Source organism: Pseudophryne corroboree, chromosome 6 (assembly GCF_028390025.1).
Source record: "Pseudophryne corroboree isolate aPseCor3 chromosome 6, aPseCor3.hap2, whole genome shotgun sequence".
Classification (NCBI taxonomy): domain Eukaryota; kingdom Metazoa; phylum Chordata; class Amphibia; order Anura; family Myobatrachidae; genus Pseudophryne; species Pseudophryne corroboree.
The window spans coordinates 772,177,573-772,200,603 of NC_086449.1; the positions used below are offsets into that span (position 1 = coordinate 772,177,573).

At 47.6% G+C, this 23,031-nt stretch overlaps 1 protein-coding gene across 1 annotated transcript in view; it reads left to right on the forward strand.

Annotated features, from left to right (window-relative positions):
* Positions 1-10,917: 10,917 nt before the first annotated feature.
* SYNPO (synaptopodin) overlaps positions 10,918-23,031 on the forward strand; it is a 156,139-nt gene continuing 144,025 nt past the window's right edge. The window contains exon 1 of the mRNA XM_063928656.1: positions 10,918-11,019. The gene's annotated coding sequence lies outside the window, so the exon portion shown is untranslated. The remainder of the gene's footprint in view (positions 11,020-23,031) is intronic.

Below are 23,031 nucleotides of genomic sequence, written 5' to 3' on the forward strand. Positions count from 1 at the left end.
CACTGTGGGTACAAAGCACACACAGCGTGCGCACACACAATTAATACACCTTAAAACCTTATACAGTTATACAATACAATGATATGATTACACTTTAAACCTTATGCAGCAAAGCTCTGCAATGATATTATACCTTAAACCTTAAGTAGCGCTGACGGTATAAAGTACCCGCAGTGCGTACACCTTATCAATACTTATACACCTTATACAGATAAATACACTTTAAACTCCTTTGCAGGAAATTGAAGACACCACACCGATTTGTAGTTGAAACCACAGGGTTCTAAGGCCACTGTGGATTGATTCCAAAAAGGTAAACAATACAATTTATACACTACAGGCTAACAAGAAATTCTAAACAGAATAATGGCTACAGAGAATGTACATACGTGAGAATGTTTCGCAAGCGCAACCCGAGTCGGTCCCCTGCTGGTCATACAGATAGCATTCAGAGTCTTGTGTCCCCAAGCCTGCTGCAAGCTCTCTTTATTCACTTCATCCAAAACAATACAATGGTCACTGTAATCCCTTTGTCTATTGGACACAGAGATGTACCTTTCATTACGGGAGGGGTCATAGGTTGATTTGAAAAGGTGGGCTATGTCTTTCTCAACTGCTCCTGTGGGTGGTCTCCTCTGGATTCCCCCCGCATACACAATACACAGCAAATAAAGTTTAAACCTATATTCTGCTTCTGCATCTAACTATCCTCAGGAACATGCCATTTTCCTCAAACCAACACCAGAATGTTTCCCTTAAAATACCCTACAACTGGATACCAAACACCACCTTGTAACCTTGTTCTGTCCCCTCCTATCCTGTAAAGGTGAATCCCTTTGTTCTGTTATCATTTTAAACAGCTATTTCTTTCTGTTGTGGTGCAGGGGGCTATGTGTACAATGTGCACTATTTGGGTTAAATATGTAATGTTCTAATAACCCTCTACACGCTCACAAACTCCGCCGTAAATACCCATATCACGCGCATGATCGCCGGAGCGATCCTACGCAAATTGCGGATATGTGCACGAACGGAGGACTGAGTGCACGAGCAGCCGGCATGTGCATGGGGTTAGTACATGGGGCATGTATTACAATATTTTTCGACTTTGACATAGTCAATAGATATAACACTGCACAGTAAGAACTGGATGTATATCACAGGGTAATTGTACTAGAAAACCCTGACTAAATGCACTCTTTCTTAACTAGCACTGTCTAAAAAGGCAGGTAGAATACTTAAGTGTCATGTAAAGTCACAGCACAACCAGGCGGCTTTACACAGGAGGATTTGCCCAAGCAGTCCCAGGAACAGTGAAGCTGAGGAATAATGGCGCCCAGACACTGACAGGGAGTGAGGAAGAGACAGATATGCAGCTCCAGGGCGGGAACATTTGCGGGAAATAGCGCCCTGGGGCTGGGGGAGGGGCTTCAGGTCTAAGCCTTATCCCCCTGCTAGCAAAACCACCGGGTACTGTGGGCTACTGAAAATGGTTTAGAGAGAAAACCTGACCTGCACTCATGCCCTGGTGATCTAGTGGGATCGCCTGTACTGCCACAGTGTCTACCGCCAGTGCGCACGGCCTGCCTCCCACTGACCGCGCCGGATCGTGATAAAGACCGGGTCCCGCCGGGACCCACTCACCACCTCCCGAAGCGCAGCCACGCGATCCCGGAGAGCCCCCGTCGTGTGTGCCTGACGTGAAGAAAACCGGAGCCTCCTGCTGTAGTTACCCGGCAACCAGGGCTCGGGAGTGTACAACGCCGCTGGGGAGAGCTGGAGCTGCAGCAGTGAATGTCTTCTGACATTTACCACCGTTGCTGCCCTTGAAGTCTTAACTTTTTTCTTCAAAAAAAGCTCTTCTTAGGGCTGCCTGGAGCAGCCCCTCTGTTATGTGCCTGCTTACCAGGGACGTGCAGTCAGGGGAGGCAGGGGAGGCAGTGCCTCTCCTGTCATTAATGATTACAGTAATGCAAAGAAGATACTTATGACACACATTATGTGTCATAAGTATATGCTTTATATTATTGTAATCATTTGTACCCTGTAAAAATAGGTTTCAATTCGTTTCGGAGGCACCGAGAGCGGTGCCTCCTGCGTCCAATGATAAAGGGCTGGAAGTGAGGGGTAGGGCCAAGCTATGGGCAGTAAAAAGCCCATTTAAAAAAGCAGGATAAGTGGCACTAGTAGACGTGCCTCAGTGACAGGGGCGTGCTTTCAGTCCATATGAAAGCACGCCCCTGTCTCTGAGGGAGATATGATTGGGCATTACTCCTCTCTTTCATCCATCATCACTGTAAGCTGGGAGTAGCTGCACACTCTACCGCCAGGGCTGGCCGTTTCATTACTCCAGGTAAGGCACCATATCGCACCGCAGCCCGACATAGTCTTCAGCTGTCACCCGGTCCCGGGCACTATCAGAGACTGGCGCACAGCCCCCCCGCCCGCTTCCCTGCAGGAGCCTCATACTTGTGATTGAAGTGCTCCGCGGCATGCACAGGTCAGTGTCCCCGTCACTCTGGTCAGCAGCGCGGAGAGCCGGCTGGTGTGTGTGTGCGGTGTGCATATCCCGCCATCTCCTGGTCTCCATGCTGAGCGCTGCTGTCCTGCTTTCATAGTTTCCTTACAGCCATGTGGGCTCTGCCAGCGATTTGTACACACTGTGCCAGAGTATAAGGGGGGAGGGGGGTGATTAGTGCGTTTGTGCCGGTTATAAGTGTAGGGTGTGTGTGATTACTGCATGTGTGCAGATGTGTGATTATTAAACGTGTGATGGGAAATGTGTGTGTGTGTGGTGGTGGTGGTGGGGGGTGATTACTGCATGTGTGCTGGGATATGTGTGTGTGTGTGTGTGTGTGTGTGTGGGGGGGGGGGGGTGATTACTGCATATGTGCTTGGTATAAGGGGAGGGGGGAGTGAATAGTGCATATGTGCCGGGGTATAAAGGGAGTGATTAGTGTATGGGTGTAAGGGGAGGGGGAGTGATTACTGTGTGTGCGCGCAGATGTAAGGGGAGGGGTGGAGATTACTGCATGTGTGCTGGGGTATAAGGGTAGCGGGAGTGATTAATGCCGCCATCTCAATCAACCACCCTGCAGCTCTAATCCTACTTCCATGCCTCCAGACAGACCCTCTGCTGTTCTCCTAAACCCTGGCCACCTCTGCTGCCCAGGCCTTGGCTGCCGCTGCTCCTCAGAATTTGCGGACATTGGCGGCAGCATCAGATTGGTAATTAGCAGTAAGGACAGTACCTGGCAGCAACATTAGCAGGCATTGGCAGCTGGTGGGGATGACGGTACAGTAGTAGGCACTGGCAGCGGCGGTAGTGGGCATGCCTCACCAGCCACTAACCTCACCGCACGCCACTGCTGCACCAACTACAAAACTGAGCGCCTGTGCAGAGAGGCGGGGTTATAGAGGAGGCGGCGCTGTGCATTCTGGGAACAGTCAAAGCTTTGAGCCTGTTGGTGCCTCGGATCAAGATCCTACTCTACACCCCATTGTCCATCCTTGTGGAGCCCAGTGTACCCCGCAGCAGAAAGAGCTTTTAATAATAGTTCAAGGGCCGCAGCACTGTGGATGTCATTCTGACATGCTGTGCTGTGGCTCCATCGCCTCCCCAGCAGCGCTGCATACTCCCGCGGCCTGGTTCCCGGGTACTTGCAGCAGAGGCGCACCGGACTTCAGGCACACACCGCTGACGCTCCTCTGGATTGCGTGGCTGCACTTCAGGGAGGAGGTAAGAGGGTCCCCCAGGTGGGCCCCACCGGTAAATCGCAGTCCCAGGAGATGGACTGCGCCACTGGCGTGGACACTGTACTGCACAGGGACCCCACTATATCCACCAGGGCAGGGAGCACAGGTTGTATTTACTAAAATCCATTTACAATATGCTCCGTAGTACCCAGTGGTGAAGTCCAGCATAGGGGATAAGGCGCTGACCTGTAGCCCCTCCCCCAGCTCCGGGCACCATCTACCCTGGAGCTGCATTTCTCTCTCCCTCACACCCTGACAGAGAAATTGGCGCCATCTTCACTACTAGCTGGGCTGATCACTGGGACTGCAGGGTTCTGTATCCTCTGTAAACTCAGCCGCCTGTCTCATCAGCACTGTGCATTTACAGGCACTTAAGTATTCTACATGTCATTTTAGACAGTGTTACTTAAGAACAAGTGTACTGCTACCTGAATATTTAGTACAAGTATTCTGTGATATACATTCAGTATTTACTGCGTATTGTTATATCTATATTCATACATATTTATATGTAGTTTTACTAGTCCAGTGCAGTTTTATTGTTTATATGTAATAACTTCTGCATTGTACCTGTGACTGAGTGTGCTTGTAGCTGCTGTGTGGATTTCATCTCCTGTATCACACGTATTGCTATCACTATATTCTGTACCCTGAGGGGCTAGGTGCGTCAGGGTCTCATGTATACAGTATATAGTGCTACACAGTATATAGTGTTTTTGTATTTTTTACTGTATATTTCAGTCACCTCATATTGCTTAAATTCTCTGTTTGTGCCCTGTATTTACTGTCACATAACACAGGGGGTTATTTACAGGTATTGTACTTGGCTATATTGTACTGTTACGCTCTAAGGCTACATTCCCTATAATGTCTGCCACACAGGGCGGGAAATCTGTGGATGCTTCTGCATCCTGCAGTGCTGTCACCACGGATTTACCGGTGGGGGAAGTGTTAGCTGCTGGTTCAGGCGCTGGGTGCTATACATCTCCCAGTCTACCTGCGGCACCTGTGGCCAATCAGGACCCATCTTGGGTAGTGTTTTCAAGTATGCTGACTACGCTTGTAACACATCTTACTCCCCTTGTGGGACCTCCTGTGCCATTACAGCCACATATTGTCCCTGTAGTTAATCCGCCCTGGGCGGATACTCTGTCTACCCAGTCACAACAATTAATTCAATCTTTGGTTAGACAAAAGTCTACCCCATGCCCATCTGGGGCCAAGGGGTCATCTAAGCGGGCCATTTCTTCCTCACAATCCACTAATATTTCGGATAATTCTTCCGATGAGGATGGGGAATATACTAATCCATCAGACACTGATACAGTTGCTTCTGATGAGGAATCTCCAACACAGGTTGATGTTCCTGACCTAGTGGAGGCTATCAAGCTGATTCTTCAGATTGAGGATGAGATTGAGCCTACTGCTACGTCTAAGAAGCCTGATAAGTTCAAAAGTCAGAAGGTTGCTAAAGTAGTTTTATCACATTCTGACCATTTAATTGACATACGGTAGGAATCTTGGTCGTCTCCAGGAAAGATGTTTTCCCTGTCTGAAAAGATGCTAGCTCGTTATCCTATCCCTGCAGAGTTGAGTAGCAAGTGGGAAACTCCACCACCGGTGGACTCTCATGTCGCCTGTCTCGTGGTGTCATCTACTCTGCCTGTCACCACCGTCACCTCACTGAAGGAACCGACGGATAAGCGTGTGGAGGATTGGCTGAAGTCTATTTACTCTCTTACCATTGCTGTACATAGACCCGCTATAGCAGCCTCCTGGGCTGCGAAACTAATTGAAGCATGGGTTCGGGCAATTGAGGATGAGCTGCCTCAGGATTTTTCTGACACTGCCAGACAATATCTGTCCTATATTACCACAGCCAGCCTCCCACTATATTCAGGAGGCGGCCTCTGATGCAGGCGTAATGGCGGCCAAAGCGTCTACTACGTCTATCCTGGCTCGCCGGATTCTGTGGTTGAAGTCCTGGAAGGTGGACCTGGACGCCAGAAAGACCTTGGAGGTGCTCCCTTTTACGGGAGACATACTATTTGGGGAGGATCTGAACAAGATTGTGACTGACTTGGCGACTGCCAAGACCGCATTTCTCCCAAGTACTAATCCTTCTGCTCCGAAGGCTAAGAGTACCACTTTTTGTTGCTTTCATCCTCCAGGGAAAGCAAAAGGTCAGGCGTACCCGAGACAGGCTGGTGCTTCCAAAACCACTAAGCCCAAGTCTGAACAATCTTGGGTCGCCCGTCAGCATGCTTCCAAACAAGACAAGCATGCTGCATGATGGGACGGGCCTCCCCCTGGGGGACCCCAGGGTGGGAGGCCGACTTCTGCAGTTCGCCCAAGCCTGGTTAAGGACTACTTCGGATGCCTGGGTGAGGGAAGTTGTCTCTCACGGGTACGCAGTCTCTTTCAAGAGACGTTCCCCTCGCCAGTTTTGCATGATGATTATCCCTTCGGATCCGTTAAAAGTGCAAGCCCTTCACTTGTTTGTACGATCCCTCCTGGACACAGGAGTGGTAGTGCCAGTACCTCTGTCTCAGAGAGGCAAGGGTTACTATTCAACCCTGTTTCTAGTTCTGAAGCCAAATGGGTCCTTCCGGCCTATACTCAACCTCAAATCTTTGAACAAATTTGTGAGAGTATCCAAATTCCGTATGGAAACTCTGAGCTCCAATGTGCTGGCCATGGAGCCCAAAGACTATATGGTGTCCCTGGACATACAGGATGCTTACCTGCACATACCTATTGCCATATCACATCAGCAATATCTGCGGTTTGCTATTGGCAACCTACATTAACAATTCCAGGCCTTGCCTTTTGGATTGACCACGGCCCCTCAGATCTTCACCAAGAACATGGCTGCAGTGAAAGCCCTTCTCCGCTGTCAGGAAATCAGGATCCTGCCGTATCTGGACGACTTGTTTATCCTGGCGAACTCCCAAGAGGTTCTCCTCAGTCATCTGGAACTGACGGTCCAATTCCTAAAAGCCCATGGGTGGCTCATCAACTGGAAGAAGTCCTCGCTGGTCCCTGCTCGAAGCATGGTGCACCTGGGGGCACTGCTGGACACAAACAACCAACGATTGTTTTTGTCTCCAGAGAAAGTCCTGAAGCTTCAGGACTGGATCAGATACTTCTTCTCTCGCCCACGAGTGTCGATACACTCGGCGATGCAAGTCCTAGGCCTCGGCTTTTGACATGGTAGAGTATGCTGAATTTCATTCCCGCCCTCTGCAGAGGTTAATTCTTTCCAAGTGGGATGGCCTGCCTCATCAGATCAGGTCTCAAATGATCTCCTTGACTCCGGAGGTTTGTCTGTCCCAGAGCTAGTGGCTACAGGAACAACAGTTGAGCAGGGGCCGTCCCTTCTGGATTTCCAACTGGGTCCTCCTAACGACGGATGCCAGTCTGCGGCATTGGTGCGCAGTGTTGGAGCAACACTCTCTCCAGGGTCGGTGGACCAGGGAGGAATCTCTCCTCCCGACAAACATTCTGGAATTGCGGGCAGTGTTCAATGCATTGACACTGGCCCTGCCTCTAGTACAGAACAGGACTGTTCAAGTACAATCAGAGAACGCCACCATGGTGGCGCACATAAATCATCAAGGCGGCACTCTGCTGGAAGTGTCAAAAATCCTCCGTTGGGCAGAACGCCATCTGCCAGCAATATCGGCAGTGTTCATTCCCGGGGTCCTCAACTGAGAAGCGGATTTCCTCAGTCGTCAGGACATTCACGCCGGAGAGTGGAATCTTCATCCGGAAGTCTTTCAACTCCTAGTGGACAAGTGGGGCCTACCAGATGTAGACCTGAGGGTGTCTTGACACAATCACAAGGTTTTGGTCTTCAGATCACGGACAAGGGATCCTCAAGCAGCGTTTGAGGATGCACTGGCAATTCCATGGAACTTTTGACTGCCCTACGTGTTCCCTCCTGTGTCACTCCTGCCCAGGGTACTGCTGAGGTTCAAGCAAGAAAGAGGAATACTACTTCTAGTCGCTCCAGCGTGGCCCCGACGGCATTGGTTCTCAGACCTGCAGGGTCTCTCGATAGAGCATCCTCTTCTACTTCCTCAACGCCCAGACCTCCTCGTTCAGGGCCCTTGTGTCTATCCGGACCTGGCCAGACTAGCATTGACGGCGTGGCCCTTGAAGTTTCAATCCTGAGGGCCAAGGGATTCTCTGAGGCGGCTATTCAAACTACGTTGAAGGCCTGCAAACCGGCTTCTGCACGGATTTATTACGGGGTCTGGAACTCTTACTACACATGGTGCGCTGCTAAGAATTATGATGCCTATTCGTTCAGAACATCCAAGCTTTTGGCTTGTCTGCAACAAGGCCTAGATTTAGGGCTTCGTCTGGCCTCCCTCAAGGTTCATATTTCTGCCTTGTCGATATGTTTTCAGAGAAAAATTGCATCTATTCCTGACGTTCATACTTTCACTCAGGGTGTTTTACGGATTCAGCCTCCCTATGTCCCTCCTGTGGCTCCATGGGATCTGTCTGTTGTTCTGAATGCCCTACAAGAGTCCCCATTTGAACCTCTTGAGTCTGTGGACCTTAAATGCCTTACGCTTAAGGTCGTTTTTCTGTTGGCTATTGCCTCTGTTAGAAGGGTGTCGGACTTAGGTGCTTTGTCCTGTCGTTCACCCTTTCTATTTTTTCACTGTGGGCGTGCAGTTCTTAGAGCTCGCCCTGGTTATCTCCCTAAGGTGGTGTCATCTTTCCATCTTAACCAAGAGATTGTGGTTCCGGCTTTTATCTCTTTTGGTTTGTCCTGCTTCCTTTTTCGCAAGACCCGTTCGCACTGCGCAGAACTGGCCCTCCGCATGTGAAAAGTACCAAACATCAGTACTTTGTGCATGAAGTAGCAGATCCGACGGGATCTGTATGACCCTCATTAATTGCAAAAGTGGTCAGAGTACAACTGTTGTACCTGAAGTAAGTGGCAGATTTGTGTTCCTTGCATTCCCACTCCGTTCTGCTGTAAACTGATACACGTGCTCACCCTACCACAATACCTTCATCCAACCCAAGGGATAAGCATGGAGTCACCCAATCATAATGAAAACTAGATTGAGGCTCATCAGCATGAGGTTGGTACCACTTCGGGGTGTTAAAAAGCAAGCCACCTCCCAGCGTCTACCAACCCTTTATTGAAAAGAACCCATGTTCTCCGGGGTGTGGATCATTACATCGACAGTGTCTAGGTCGACAATGTTTAGGTCGACCACTATAGGTTGACAGTCACTAGGTCGTCAGGGTTTGAAGGCCGACAGGGTTTCTAGGTCGACATGTTCTAGGTTGACAGGTCAAAAGGTCGACATGAGTTTTTAATTTTTTTGGGTGTCGTTTTCTCCGTACAGTGACCGGGAAGCCCAATTAGTGCACTGTGTCCCCTCGAATGGCTTGCTTCACTCGCCATGCTTCGGGCAAGGTGCCTCGCTCCGCTACCGCTGCGCTCGGCACAGGTTACTATTCCCAATCATGGTCCACGTGGATCGGTAAGTATGAAAAAGTTCAAAAATAGAAGAAAAAATGGAAAAACTCATGTCGACCTTTTTAACCTGTCGACTTAGAACCTGTCGACCTAGAAACCCTGTCGACCTTCAAACCCTGTCGACCTAGTGACTGTCAACCTATAGCAGTCGACCTAAACATTGTCGACCTAGACACTGTCGATCTTCAGACCGGATCCCGTTCTCCGTGGGTTGTAGACACTGGGACAATGAACAGGATTGGGACTCCTGGAATCATTGGGATTTCCACCCAAGTGGTCCTTACGTATAAAATAAAATCGCCCAGATCCTGATAATGAATAGGCACGAGAAAGGAAGAGACAGAAAGAGGGAAAGAGAGAGAGAGAGAGAGAGAGAGAGAGAGAGAGAGAGAGAGAGCGAGAGCGCATTTGGTTATGAAACTTGTACTGTTATAAGTTGATATAAGAATAATAGGGGGAAGAGATAAAGTTGTGAGATATGAAGGTGCATATATATCATATGGATCAAAGGTTGGAGAGATATAAAGTACCAGCCAATCAGCTCCTAACTGTCATGTCACAGGTTGTGTGTGAAAACTGACAATGAGGACAGGATAACCAGATACTGTGTGCCGCTGAGTACTATCGAAATAAAAGCACGCTCACCTTTGGTGAAGACACTACACCTGTAGTGTCACTCTGTGGTTCCCTGCTACAGACCAGATCAGCAACAATTCATTAAACAGTCTCTGATTCAGAAGCCTGTGACTGCCACCTACTTATTAGGCTACACCTTTGTTTATACCTGCACCTGGGCAGCGAGCATTTTCCATGTGTACATGGGTGAGTAGCTGTGTGTTCTGCATAACATATCTACTGTACATGCAGTTCTACACTGGGACATTCTGCGTGGCCTCTGCAATCCCCCAAGTCCATCACCGCTGGAAGCTATACTGTCTCCTATATGTTCTACTTCATGTTATGTGCACTTTGTATTACTATCCCCAGTTAGCACAAAGGTCATGGTGTTTTTGCTCCCTGGAGCTTGCAATTTAACCAAATGCAGTGTAGCTATAGGTCTATAAGTGTATACAGTATATCTCCTTCTTATCTATGGGATCTGTGAGTGTGGTGTCTGCCTCTGCTGGCCTCTGACCCACAGCAATAAGAGATCAGAGTCTCTGCCCTGCAGCTGTGATTATCCTGGCAGTGTCAGTGCTAGTAAAAGTACAATGGGTGTGTAAGCTGTACACTGCGCAATTCCTTTCACTTTTGCGGCTACAATCTGTAAGTAAAATTGTTTTGTCTTTTAGTTATTTGTAATAATCACTATCCCCACTAAGGATGCGTTATATTCTATATTACACCATTATATTAGACATTACAGTAACAGCACACTGCTGCCTGGAACTGGGGGATCATCTTAGCAAAAAGTCTGAACTTTTTTCCCACTGATCCCCATATTCTGCTTCTGCATCCAAGCCCACTGACTTCTGGAAACATATAGCAGCCTAATGCCTTCAATATGTATGAAATATACCATATGCTGGGGTTTGCAGACAATAGGTGCTCTGTTTAATAAACTCCCCTCTCCACACCTCCTTCTCTCCTCCTCAGTGCACCCTCTTCCTGCCTTCTTCCTGAGCCTGGGGCTGCACTGCAGAGTGACAGAGAGGGAGAGAGTGCAGGGCTGGGAGGCAGCAGCAGCAGGACCCAGCTCAATGTGGATAGGTGCAGGGACAGTGGATTGCCTTGTGCAGGATTCAGCAGAGAAGGTAAGTCCCTGAGGGGGGGAGAGATACATCACAGTGATGCAGTGACAACATAGACTGGTGGGATCCATGCATGACAGGAATACACGGAGTGTACAGGACACAGCACTGACTACACTTTGTGCAACACTATCACTTTGTGTAACTTTTGTAATGAAGTGTGACATTTTCACATGGTGACACAGGTCAGTGATGAAACAGATGTTTCAATAAATAGAAATGTAAATGGCTTTCTCTGTCATCAGTATCATGAATACTACTGTTGTACTGTGCACATCGCTGTCAGTTGTCTTGTGTGAAAGAGTTAGGAAGTAACTTCATTGTCTAGTGATAATGTCAATTCTTCAATGATCTCCATATTCCACCAGTACTGGTCAGTGTGTGCAGAGACCCAAGGTGTACCTTGTATTAGGGGGAGGCTATCGCTGAATGGAAATGTGTATGATGGAGATAGATAGATAGATAGATAGATAGATAGATAGATAGATAGATAGATAGATAGATAGATAGATAGATAGATAGAGAGAAGATATCCTATCCTCTTCAAATTTCCAAGTATACGCGCGTGCACCATACAGGTGTGTATATATATATATATATATATATATATATATATATATATATATATACTGTACCTTATTACCTTTCCCTTTTTTTTTATTTATGTGTGTGGGTGTATATATATATATATATATATATATATATATATACATATACCTTTTCTTCTTTTTATTTATGTGTGTGTGTATATATATATATGTACCTTTTCCTCTTTCCCTCTCTATATATAAACAAATGAATGTGTGAACAACTCTTCTATTGTTTATCTATCTATTTATCTATCTATCTATCTATCTATCTATCTATCTATCTATCTATCTATCTACGTGCAATAATGTAATGTCTTGTCCCAAATATTTAAGCACAGAACGGTAAACCTAGGTGTGTATGTAAATGATACAGTGTAAGCAGATGATTGTGATTGATATATGTGCATGGATTATATACAGCAGATACAGTTCTATTCTGGTGCATGAGAGTTATTATAAGAGGACGTATTGTAACATACAGATATCCCAGCCTCTGAGAACGTTTTCCCATGCAGTGGAATCTCACTCCCCGGACTGTACAGCTCCCAATCAGTGATATACTGTAAATAGCTACCTGTGTGTGCTTAGGTGGTGTGCTGTTTGTGTTCTTATTCACTCTCTTTGTCTCGCTGTTCTGGAAGTGGAGTGACATAGAAGAAATATCAAACGATTACATCAAGGTGTATGAAATGATTAGTGATAGGTTACACTTTCAGAACTTCCCTCTTACCTAGACTACGTTGTCCATGGTTGTATTAATAGTCTCAGTAGAAGACATTGTGAAATAATGTACCGTAAATTACAGATTGTGTCCTGCACATGGCCGTGCCTCTATATCCAACACACCCACCTCCAGTATTACTGTGGAAAGTAAGCTGAAGTTAGAGGATGGACATAAAATATTGAAAACCAAATTATTCTGATGCTGTCTCAAGGGATCTATTTACTAAGCCTGGGATGGAGATAAAGTACCAGCCAATCAGCTCCCAACTGTCATTTCTCTGACGTCCTAAGTGGATGCTGGGACTCCGTAAGGACCATGGGGAATAGCGGCTCCGCAGGAGACAGGGCACAAAAGTAAAGCTTTAGGATCAGGTGGTGTGCACTGGCTCCTCCCCCTATGACCCTCCTCCAAGCCTCAGTTAGATTTTTGTGCCCGAACGAGAAGGGTGCAGGCTAGGTGGCTCTCCTGAGCTGCTTAGAAGTAAAGTTTAAATAGGTTTTTTATTTTCAGTGAGACCTGCTGGCAACAGGCTCACTGCATCGAGGGACTAAGGGGAGAAGAAGCGAACTCACCTGCGTGCAGAGTGGATTGGGCTTCTTGGCTACTGGACATTAGCTCCAGAGGGACGATCACAGGTACAGCCTGGATGGGTCCCGGAGCCGCGCCGCCGGCCCCCTTACAGATGCTGAAGAGTGAAGAGGTCCAGAAATCGGCGGCAGAAGACGTTCCTGTCTTCATTAAGGTAGCGCACAGCACTGCAGCTGTGCGCCATTGCTCCCAGCACACTTCACACTGCGGTCACTGAGGGTGCAGGGCGCTGGGGGGGGGCGCCCTGGGCAGCAATGTAAATACCTCCTATGGCAAAAAATACATCACATATAGCCCCTGGGCTATATGGATGTATTTAACCCCTGCCAGTTTTCCAGATAAAAGCGGGAGAAGAGCCCGCCGAGAAGGAGGCGGGGCCTATCTCCTCAGCACACGGCGCCATTTTCCCACACAGCTCCGCTGGTAGGAAGGCTCCCAGACTCTCCCCTGCACTGCACTACAGAAACAGGGTACAACAGAGAGGGGGGGCACTTATTTGGCTAAAAATATATATAAGCAGCTATAAGGGATAGACACTTATTATAAGGTTGTCCCTATACAGTTTATAGCGCTTTGGTGTGTGCTGGCAAACTCTCCCTCTGTCTCCCCAAAGGGCTAGTGGGGTCCTGTCCTCTATCAGAGCATTCCCTGTGTGTGTGCTGTGTGTCGGTACGTTTGTGTCGACATGTATGAGGAGAAAAATGATGTGGAGACGGAGCAGATTGTCTGTAATCGTGATGTCACCCCCTAGGGGGTCGACACCTGAGTGGATGTACTGTTGAAAATTACGTGACAGTGTCAGCTCTGTATAAAGACAGTGGTTGACATGAGACAGCCGGCTACTCAGCTTGTGCCTGTCCAAACGTCTCATAGGCCGTCAGGGGCTCTAAAGCGCCCGTTACCTCAGATGGCAGATACAGACGCCGACACGGATACTGACTCCTGTGTCGACGGTGAAGAGACAACCGTGATTTTCAATAGGGCCACACGTTACATGATTGAGGCAAGGGAAAATGTTTACACATTTCTGATATTATGAGTACCACCAAAAAGGGGTATTATGTTTGGTGAGGAAAAACTACCTGTAGTTTTCCTGAATCTGAGAAATAAAATGAGGTGTGTGATGATGCGTGGGTTTCCCCCCGATAACAATTGATAATTTCTAAAAAGTTATTGGCAGTATACCTTTTCCCGCCAGAGGTTAGGGTGCGTTGGGAAACACCCCCTAGGGGGGATAAGGCGCTCACACGCTTGTAAGAACAAGGGCTCTACCCTCTCCTGAGATGGCCGCCCTTAAGGATCCTGCTGATAGAAAGCAGGAGGGTATCCTAAAATGTATTTACACACATACTGGTGTTATACTGCGACCAGCAATCGCCTCAGCCTGTATGTGCAGTGCTGGGTTGGCGTGGTCGGATTCCCTGACTGGAAATATTGATATCCTAGATAAGGACAGTATATTATTGCCTATAGAGCATTTAAAATATATGCGAGATGCACAGCGGAATATTGCCGACTGGCATCAAGTATAAGTGCGTTGTCCAATTCTACCAGTAAAGTGGTCAGGTGAGGCGGATTCCAAACGGCATTTGGAAGTATTGCCTTAAAAAAGGCATTTGGGGTCGGTCTTTCAGACCTGGTGGCCACGGCAACAGCTGGGATATCCACGTTTGTACCCCAGGTCGCCTCTCAAAATAAGACGCGGTATTATCAGGCGCAGTCCTTTGTTGGCAAGCGGACAAAAGGTTCCTCTTTTCTGCTCGTGACAGAGGGAGAGGAAAAAGGCTACAGAGATGAGCCAGTTCCCAGGAACAGAAACCCTTTCCCGCCTCTGCCAAGCCCTCAGTATGATGCTAGGGCTTTACAAGCTCAGGCACGGTGGGGGCCCGTTCTCAATGAATTTCAGTGCGCAGTGGGCTCACTCGCAAGTAGACCCCTGGATCCTTCAGGTAATATTTCAGGGGTACAAATTGGAATTCGAGACGTCTCCCCCTCGCCGTTTCCAAAAGTCGGTTTTACCGACGTCTCCCTCTGACAGGGAGGCAGTTTTGGAAGCCATTCACAAGCTGTATTCCCAGCAGGTGATAATCAAGGTACCCCTCCTGCAAAAGGAAACGGGGTATTATTCCACACTATTGTGGTACCGAAGCCAGACGGCTCGGTGAGACCGATTCTAAATCTAAAATCTTTGAATACAGAGGTTCAAATTCAAGATTGAGTCACTCAGAGCAGTGATTGCGAACCTGGAAGAAGGGGACTACATGATGTCTCGGGACATCAAGGATGCTTACCTTCATGTCAAAAAATTTACCCTTCTCACCAAGGGTACCTCAGGTTATGGTACAGAACTGTCACTATCAGTTCAGACGCTGCCGTAGGGATGGTCCACGGCACCCCGGGTCTTTACTAAAGTAAGGACCGAAATGATGATATTCCTTCGAAGGAAGGGAATTTTAGTTATTCTTTACTTGGACGATTCCCTGATAAGGGTAAGATCCAGGGAACAGTTGGAGGTCAGTGTAGCACTATCTCAGGTAGTGTTGCGGCAGCACGATTGGATTCTCAATATTCCAAAATCGCAGCTGGTTCCGACGACTTGTCTTCTGTTCCTAGGGATGATCCTGGACACAGTCCAGAAAGAAGGTGTTTCTCCCGGAGGAGAAAGCCAGGGAGTTATCCGAGCCAGTCAGGAACCTCCTCAAACCGAGCCAAGTCTCAGTGCATCAATGCACAAGGGTTCTGTGTAAAAATGGTGGCTTCCTACGAAGCAATCCCATTTGGCAGATTCCACGCAAGGACTTTCCAGTGGGACCTACTGGAAAAATGGTCCGGGTCGCATCTTCAGATGCATCAGCGGATAACCGTGTCACCAAGGACAGGGGTATCCCTCCTGTGGTGGTTGCAGAGTGCTCATCTTCTAGAGGGCCGCAGATTCGGCATTCAGGACTGGGTCCTGGTGACCACGGAGGCCAGCCTGCGAGGCTGGGGAGCAGTCACACAGGGAAGGAATATCCAGGGCTTATGGTCAAGCCTGGAGACATCACTTCACATAAATATCTGAAGCTAAGGGCCATTTACAATGCTCTAAGCTTAGCAAGACCTCTGCTTCAAGGTCAGCCGGTGTTGATCCAGTCGGACAACATTACGGCAGTCACCCACGTAAACAGACAGGGTGCCACAAGAAGCAGGAGGGCAATGGCAGAAGCTGCAAGGATTCTTCGCTGGGCGGAAAACCATGTGATAGCACTGTCAGCAGTATTCATTCCGGGAGTGGACAACTGGGAAGCAGATTTCCTCAGCACGACCTCCACCCGGGAGAGTGGGAACTTCACCCAGAAGTCCTCCACATGATTATAAACCGTTGGGAAAAACTCGACAGGTATTGCGCCAGGTCAAGGGACCCTCAGTCAATAGCTGTAAAGGCTCTTGTAACACCGTGGGTGTACCAATCAGTGTATGGGTTCCCTCCTCTGCCTCTCATACCCAAGGTACTGAGATTGATAAGATGGAGAGGAGTAAGCACTATATTCGTGGCTCCGGATTGGCCAATAAGGACTTGGTAACCGGAACTTCAAGAGATGCTCACGGAGGATCCGTAGCCTCTACCTCTAAGAAGGGACCTGCTCCAGCAAGGACCCTGTCTGTTCCAAGACTTACCGCGGCTGCGTTTGACGGCATGGCGGTTGAACGCCGGATCCTGAAGGAAAAAGGCATTCCGGATGAAGTCATCCCTATCCTGATCAAAGCCAGGAAGGATGTAACCGCAAAACATTATCACCGCATTTGGCGAAAATATGTTGCGTGGTGCGAGGCCAGTAAGGCCCGACGGAGGAAATTCGACAATTCCTACATTTCCTGCAAACAGGAGTGTCTATGGGCCTGAAATTGGGGTCCATTAAGGTTCAAATTTCGGCTCTGTCAATTTTCTTCCAAAAAGAACTAGCTTCAGTCCCTGAAGTTCAGACGTTTGTAAAAGGGGTACTGCATATACAGTCTCCTTTGGTGCCTTCAGTGGCACCTTGGGATCTCAATGTAGTTTTTGGGTCCCAAAAGTCACATTGGTTTGACCCACTTAAATCTATGGAGTTAAAATATCTCACAGGAAAAGTGGTCATGCTGTTGGCTCTGGCCTGGGCCAGGCGCGTGTCAGAATTGGCGGCTTTATCCTGTAAAAGCCCTTATCTGATTTTCCATTCGGACAGGGCGGAATTGAGGACTCGTCCTCAGTTTCTCCCTAAGGTGGTTTCAGCGTCCACCTGAACCAACCTATTGTGGTGCCTGCGGCTACTAGGGACTTGGAGGACTCCAAGTTGCTAGACGTTGTCAAGGCCGGAAAATATATGTTTCCAGGACGGCTGGAGTCAGAAAATCTGACTCGCTGTTCATCCTGTATGCACCCAACAAGCTGGGTGCTCCTGCTTCTAAGCAGACGATTGCTCGTTGGATTTGTAGTACAATTCAGCTTGCACACTCTGTGGCAGGCCTGCCACAGACAAAATCTGTTAAAGCCCATTCCACAAGGAAAGTGGGCTCATCTTGGGCGGCTGCCCGAGGGGTCTCGGCTTTACAACTTTGCCGAGCAGCTACTTGGTCAGGGGCAAACACGTTTGCTAAATTCTACAAATTTGATACCCTGGCTTAGGAGGACCTGGAGTTCTCTCATTCGGTGCTGCAGAGTCATCCGCACTCTCCCGCCCGTTTGGGAGCTTTGGTATAATCCCCATGGTCCTTACGGAGTCCCAGCATCCACTTAGGACGTCAGAGAAAATAAGAATTTACTTACCGATAATTCTATTTCTCGTAGTCCGTAGTGGATGCTGGGCGCCCATCCCAAGTGCGGATTGTCTGCAATACTTGTATATAGTTATTGTTACAATAACATCGGGTTGTTTATTGTTGTGAGCCATCTTTTCAGAGGCTCCTACGTTTTATCATACTGTTAACTGGGTTCAGATCACAAGTTGTACGGTGTGATTGGTGTGGCTGGTATGAGTCTTACCCGGGATTCAAAATCCTTCCTTATTATGTACGCTCGTCCGGGCACAGTATCCTAACTGAGGCTTGGAGGAGGGTCATAGGGGGAGGAGCCAGTGCACACCACCTGATCCTAAAGCTTTACTTTTGTGCCCTGTCTCCTGCGGAGCCGCTATTCCCCATGGTCCTTACGGAGTCCCAGCATCCACTACGGACTACGAGAAATAGAATTATCGGTAAGTAAATTCTTATTTTTTCAAACCCAGCCTGTAACATGGCAGATACAATGTGATTGGCTGGTACTTTATCTCCGTGGACTTTACCTCCATCCAAGGCTTATTAAATAGATCCCAAAAATTGTAAACCTTGTCGTGATACTGGCGCCGGCAATCTGATCAGTGTCAGTATTCGGGCGTCATCATTTCGACTGACGGGATTCCGACAGCCGGGATCCAGATCAGATCCCGCACTGCATAATAAGTGTGGTTTACTTTATACCCATTTATCTCATTCTGTGATATCCCAGGCTGTTATGGAGCCCCAGAGTTGTAGAGTTTGTTTGTGGCTGTTGATTGTATGGGCTCCCCTTACATATATATGAGAATGTGACCTACAATACTGTGTGAGTAGGAGCCTGGGACATCGCAGAGGCACAAACCAATTTCACATTTATTTCATGTCACAATTATATACAGTATACAGTTTATATTTAGCCTTTACTGTTAGTCCAATCATACTAAGGGCGTATGTGTCACTTGTACATTTATGACACAGAAATATGTTTTTAACCTGGCAACCATGTAACAACAAAAACATTGTCATATTACTTCAATGACATTGAGAGTGTGAGCATTAACCTGGAAATGTTCAATAATATATATATATATATATATATATATATATATATACTGTATATATAGATACACAATATGTCCGGCACTCACACTTTGAACAAACAAAGCAACTTGGTCCGGTGCGCAACCCCTCACATGAGCATACAAAATGGAAAAAATGGTGGCACTCAGAAATGATTTAGACAACACAGCCGCTGGTTAGGTCGACGTTTCAGGGTCACCTCCCTTTTATCAAGACACTGACACTGTGTCTTGATAAAAGGGAGGTGTCCCTGAAACGTTGACCTAACCAGTGGCTTTATTTATTTACATCCCTGATGACAGTGAGCTTTGATTATAGCACTGAAACTATGCCGCACCTCCTGGCATTGCTTGCTGTTACCTACGGTGAAGGCACCTAGTTCAGGTATTTATGGGTAAGTGGTTGTGCCGGATTACACATAGTCATGCGTTGGCATGGTGGGTATATAGGGTGTGCGATAGGCCATCTGCACACATATCACTCATTGCAGTCAAGGGTAAAAGGGCAGTTTTATCTGAGTTGCAATGAGGGATGATTTTTGCCTTTCGGGCCAAGGGTGGTAGTATTTCTGACACAGCGCAGTGTGTGACCTGTCCGCGTGCTGCTGTGGTGAAGGTCAGGGCCGAAACTAGGGGGGGGCTAGGGGGGCAGGCGACCTGGGCGCCGGATTGGAGGGGGCGCCGAGACCCCCAAACACCGCCGCGGCACTTTTAAACCCCCTTCTCCCGAGTGCCCAGCTCGGGGGGCGGGGTTTCGCGGAATGACGCGATTGCGTCGTGACGTCACGGCGCAAACGCGTCATTCAACGAAACCCCGCCGGAGGAGGGAGAACTGAAGGGGGAGCCCGGAGCCGCGCAGACGAGGAGGGAGAGGCGGCTGAAGAGCGGCGAGAACCGCTTCAAATGTAAGTCAGCCCCTCTCCCTTCCTCTCTCTCTCTCTCTCTCTCCCTCCCTCTCCCCACCACCTGCCGTAATGTTTAAAATGGGGACCTGTGCCTGCGTACTGTGTAAAATGGGGACCTGTGCCTGCGTACTGTGTAAAATGGGGACCTGTGCCAGCGTACTGTGTAAAATGGGGACCTGTGCCAGCGTACTGTGTAAAATGGGGACCTGTGCCAGCGTACTGTGTAAAATGGGGACCTGTGCCAGCATACTGTGTAAAATGGGGACCTGTGCCAGCGTACTGTGTAAAATGGGGACCTGTGCCAGCGTACTGTGTAAAATGGGGACCTGTGCCAGCGTACTGTGTAAAATGGGGACCTGTGCCAGCGTACTGTGTAAAATGGGGACCTGTGCCAGCGTACTGTGTAAAATGGGGACCTGTGCCTGCGTACTGTGTAAAATGGGGACCTGTGCCAGCGTAATGTGTAAAATGGGGACCTGTGCCAGCGTACTGTGTAAAATGGGGACCTGTGCCAGCGTACTGTGTAAAATGGGGACCTGTGCCAGCGTACTGTGTAAAATGGGGACCTGTGCCAGCGTACTGTGTAAAATGGGGACCTGTGCCAGCGTACTGTGTAAAATGGGGACCTGTGCCTGCGTACTGTGTAAAATGGGGACCTGTGCCTGCGTACTGTGTAAAATGGGGACCTGTGCCTGCGTACTGTGTAAAATGGGGACCTGTGCCAGCGTACTGTGTAAAATGGGGACCTGTGCCAGCGTACTGTGTAAAATGGGGACCTGTGCCAGCGTAATGTGTAAAATGGGGACCTGTGCCAGCGTACTGTGTAAAATGGGGACCTGTGCCAGCGTACTGTGTAAAATGGGGACCTGTGCCAGCGTACTGTGTAAAATGGGGACACTTGCCAGTGTACTGTGTAAAATGGGGACCTGTGCCTGCGTACTGTGTAAAATGGGGACCTGTGCCTGCCGCAATGTGTAAAATGGGGACACTTGCCAGCGTACTGTGTAAAATGGGGACACTTGCCAGCTTACTGTGTAAAATGGGGACACGTGCCTGCCGCAATGTGTAAAATGGGGACACTTTTTCCTGCCGCAATGTGTAAAATGGGGACACTTTTTCCTGCCGCAATGTGTAAAATGGGGACACTTTTTCCTGGATATGAAATTTATGTTAGAAAAGGCAGTTTTTCAGGTTAAAAAGTTCTGAAAGAGATATATATATATATATATATATAATATTTTTATTCATTTATTTATTTATTTATTTTTTATTTTATTATTTTTATTTATTTATTGTAAAATAATTTTATTTATTTTTTGCGGGGGCGGGGGGGGGGGGGGGGGGGTGTCAAATGACTACCTTGCCCCGGGTGACAGAAATCCTAGTTTCGGCCCTGTGAAGGTGTATCGTGACTGGTCAAATGGCACCATTGTGACTAACAGACATGGAAACTGCGGAGCACCACGTGCCATTGATGTGAGATTTGAACGTCAGCTACGAAGGTGCGTGAGGGCCGACCGACATGCTACAGCAGTGGAGCAGCTCACTGTCAAAAGGAACCTGGGGATGTTCAGCAAACATCTAGCTGCTGTCCGTGCTACACACGGTGGCTACTCTGGCTATTAACTGGCGGTCATAATAATAATATGACTGGACCCTGTATGTATATATATATATATATATATATATATACGGTACTGTGCAACAGTTTTAGGCAGGTGTGGAAAAAATGCTGCAAGGTAAGAATGCTTTCAAAATCAGAAGTGTTAATAGTTTATTTTTAGCAAATAACAAACTCCAAGGTAAATGAACAGAAGAGAAATCTAAATCAAATCGATATTTGGTGTAACCACCCTTAGCCTTCAAAACCTCATCAACTCTTCTAGGTACACTTGCGCACAGTTTTTGAAGGAACTTGACAGGGAGGTTGTTCCAAACATCTTGGAGAACTAACCACAGATCTTCTGTGGATGTAGGCTTGCTCAAATGCTTCTGTCTCTTCATGTAATCCCAGACAGACTCGATGATGTTGAGATCAGGGCTCTGTGAGGCCATATCACCTCTTCCAGGACTCCTTTTTCTTCTTTACGCTGAAGATAGTTCTTAATTACATTGGCTGTATGTTTTGGGTTGTTGTATTACAGCAGAATAAATTTGGAGCCAATCAGACACCTCCCTCATGGTATTGCATGATGGACACCAGTAATCTTGACCAAATCTCCAACACCATTTGCTGAAATGCAGCCATGAATGTGGCCATAAATTATATAGCGCTCAGTTGCGCGCTAATTCGTTCAGTGTGTACAGGCGACCAACATCTCATTCCATCACTCGTGCCATCAGCTGGGATACAACCTTGTTCTGATGTGTACCTTGCTTTAGTTTTCCTAAATTAAAGACACAGCACCCCTGGAACTTCTGTTGCTTTACTAGGGGCAGATGTACTAAGCCTTGGTGAGTAATAAAGCAAAGAGAGATAAACTAGCAACCAGTCAGCTCCTAACTGCCATGTTAAAGGAAGTGTTTGAAAAATGAGTTAAGAGCTGGTTGGTTGGTACTCTCCACATTATCACTCTCCAAAGCTTAATACATTGGCCCCAATGGCCGTTGAAATTTGAGATCTCCATTTATTTGTTAAATTAAAAGCTGGATGGTTCTTATCTCACGTTTCAGACAGGTGACACTGCCATATTGAGCAGATGGTGACACGCTACCATGGCAACAAAGGTGGATTGCACTCCAGTGACGTGCGGTGGGGTGAGGCAGGTGAGGCAGAGCCTTTCCTGTCATACTAACGTCTGTGCTAGAGTTTTTACTGTATAAAGTATATGAAAAATACAAAGAATATGTTAAAAATATCTTCTTTGTATTATTCTAATCATTTTTATAGTCAAATCTCTGGAGTAAAAAGAATTTCCAGGAGTTTATACCTCTGCACCTGTGTATAATGCCCACATGCACCATTTGGCTCATATATTGTGTGTAAATCCGGCTCTGGTACTAACCAGTGCCTCCTGAGAAATTTACCTCACCGCACGTCCCTATTGCACTCACTGTAGACAATATCCTGTCATTGCTGCAGTCCAGTTACCAGCCAACCCTTTTGTCTGAATGTGTATGTGTATACCATTTTTAGACTGATATCCTTATTATCCTATTATATTAATTTTGGTTCTATTGGAAGATGTAATACCTACTGTACAGCCAAATACCCTGCTATCCTGCTGCACCTGTCCTGCCGCTGAATATTTTCCTGCTTCTCTTCACACTTGCAGAACGATCATAAATAGATATTACCGCTCCTGTGTTCCGTGTTCCCTTATCATTGGTATAGGAGAATACTGACATTATGAACAGTC